Source organism: Prunus persica, chromosome G6 (assembly GCF_000346465.2).
Source record: "Prunus persica cultivar Lovell chromosome G6, Prunus_persica_NCBIv2, whole genome shotgun sequence".
NCBI classification, from domain to species: domain Eukaryota; kingdom Viridiplantae; phylum Streptophyta; class Magnoliopsida; order Rosales; family Rosaceae; genus Prunus; species Prunus persica.
The window spans coordinates 16,989,274-16,992,158 of record NC_034014.1 but is presented as its reverse complement, the minus strand read 5'-3'; the positions used below and the strand labels follow the sequence as shown (position 1 = coordinate 16,992,158).

The 2,885-nt window shown below is 45.0% G+C and overlaps 1 long non-coding RNA gene across 1 annotated transcript; it reads right to left on the bottom strand.

Moving 5' to 3' along the window:
* LOC109949858 lies at positions 302-1,663 on the bottom strand. Its single transcript, XR_002272163.1, has 2 exons — positions 1,490-1,663; positions 302-527 (listed from the first exon to the last, which is right to left on the bottom strand). It is a non-coding gene; the product is annotated as an uncharacterized LOC109949858 (long non-coding RNA).

Below are 2,885 nucleotides of genomic sequence, written 5' to 3'. Positions count from 1 at the left end.
ATCTAGGGACATGCTAGATATGGCAGAAACATTCAAGTTCAAACTGCTTCAATCTACTCCTTACTATGCTCAAGCTAATGGACAGGCAGAGTCAAGTAACAACGTGATTATCAATATCATCAGAAAAATTGACAGGACCCGACCCAATTTCCGCTTTGGAATTCGAGCCAAGCCCTGTGCGTGTCCGACACCTGGCAATTGTCGGGCACAATGACCTCTTTACCCTTCCTGGATATAAATATGGTTAAAACTTTCTCTGGACTCCTGCTTTAATTTCGGCAGAGACTCCCCTGTAATTTGACTAAACCCAAATTTTTCCACCTGTCAAACAAACTGATAAATCCACACCAACTGCCAGAAAAGGGTAACTAAATATTCACCAGTTCTGGTTATCTATTTCAACCAGATATCAGAGCAGTTACTAATTGTTTACAAGAATTTAAGTAGGTTACAAGAAATCCTACAGCTTGGAAATAGCGTGGGAGCTAGGAGATGGCCTGGTGGTGGATTCCTGCACACTCGACTGCCTGGGGGGCGCAAAACATTTCAAAGTGTGAGTGGACCAAAATAAAGTTCCAGGAAACAGTATATGAACATAATAACCCCCACTGTAAAAATAATGATAATCATACGACTGAATATTTAAACTGCACTTGAATTATGATAAGTCCAAAGCATTTAGGTAAACATATATATACCATTACTGCTCGATATTAAGAAACTCAAGTAAAATCACTGAAATCAATATTTGCATAATTGCACTGACATTCCTCTAAAGTTACCAACTCGGTGTACCCTTTTAATTTCCGTCAATTCCTCTATAAATTCGTCAATTCCCCTGGCAGGTCTCGGCGACACATAGTGTATCCGAGCCGCAAACTGGCAGGATTCAGGAGACCGTAGTCAGCCTGATTCGCAATCCTGGCACTCACGGTCCGGGCGTCCCCAAAACTCGTGAGGCAAATGTCAAGTGCACTGACGTAACTGAAAGTAAACTGGATGTCTGTAGACATCATCATATCTGAAGGCAACATAAACCGAAGGCAATCTGGATGTCCGTAGACATCGTCTTATTTGACGGCAACCTGTTTCTGTAACCGGGTACCCACAGTGGTTTAAGAAAATATTAACTGCTGAGAAAATATCAAATATAAATATCATAATATTTCTGAAAGATCTGATGAATAACTGAATCTTTATTCAATCTATAACTGTGCTGCCCCTTTTATCTGATAGAAAACTCAAACTCTGCTTTCTATAATTCATGGTGGTCTAAAATAATTATCTTGGATAAAATCTGACATCCTCTGTATTCTGATAAAATCTGAGCTAGATATTTCTGAATCATAAATCTCAAAGTCTGTTGTCCAAATAACTTTAGCAAAATCAGCTAAGTAATGTATAGAAGGAATCTTTAAATTCATAGGAATAAATCACACTGAATAAAACTGATTCAGAAAATCATTTAAAAAAAGAAAGGTCCACTCACTGCTGGTCCGAGCTAGCTGGACCTCTTGAAGGTCCCTCCTGTGGTTCAGTTTGGCCTCTGATGCCTGTTTAACCATGAATATTCAATTACTAAACTGCTCAATAAAAACATTAAATTAAATACCCTGACCCCCGGCTCCTAGAAATACGTGCTCTCACTGTAAAGTCAACTCTATGTCCAGAATGGCCTTAAAAGACCGGAAACCTTACAAAGCGATAAACTGTTAGACCGGCCGATCCGGAACCCCGTGGGGTCCACGATCTCCGATGGCCGATCTGGGATTCTATAGAGGTTCCTCACTGTGTAAAACCCATGTCCTGCGAGTTTGGTCCGAAATGGACGGTCGGATTGGCCAAAATCGCGCTATCGCTTAAAACCCTAACCCTAGCCCCAGGGTTCGCGATTCCGGAGTATCCGGGACTCCGATTTGCAATCCGTCGAATCCTACGCTATCCTGAAACAATGTAGAACAACATATCCGAAATGGGGTGCGATCCAACGGCTAGACGACGCTGCAACCGGGAATCGCATATTATGGAAAATCCGTTCGGGGCTCAAACGGACTCCGAATTGAGATCCGCGAAATCCTGCGCGCTCGTGATGGCACGAGGGTCTCAAAACTGGCCAGAGCCGTGCCTCCACCCTGGCCCACGCGCCGCCACACGCGCGGACCGATCGGGTGTCCAAAGCGATCGGGTGTGCCGGAAAAATCTTGGAACCGAGACTCCAAACTCCTACCCTAGGTAAAACACCCCATTTGGAGTCACTTTTGTTCTTGGACAACCCCCAAAAACTGGCCGGAAATGGCCGATTCCGGCGGTCGAAGTTCGGGCGATTTCAAATCAAACATTGAGCAACCTAGGGGTGAAATCGATCTAAACCCAGCCAACCATCAGTTAGAGCACGAAAAATAGCTAGAAATCGATACCTCACACGACTGATTTGGTGGCCGGATGAGGGAGAAACTGAAGTTGGAAAATCGGCCAAAACTGCTGCGTTTTCCAGCGGCTCCAGACAGCAGCAGTGGCGGCGGACGGGCTGAGGTTGATGGCGGGAGCTGGCCGGTGCTGCTGGGTCCGTTCCGGAGGGTCGGGGTGGCTTGAGGCGGCGTTGGGGGTGGCTTGGAATGGGGCTGCCCGAATGGGTTTCTGAAACTATCGGGAGGGAGAGAGAGAGAGAGAGAGAGAGAGAGCTGACAGATTTTCTTTTTATTAAATCAACTTCGAAATATTTACAGTTCTGCCACTGAGACTCTTTTGACCATAACTCCTTCGTTACAACTCCGATTCGGGTCTACTCCGTGTCTACGAACTCGTTTCGCCGTGCTCTACGCAACGGCGTAAACGGAATTCCCAAATTCCTTCTCGGTCAAAAAGTCAAATTTTCCCCCTTTTAA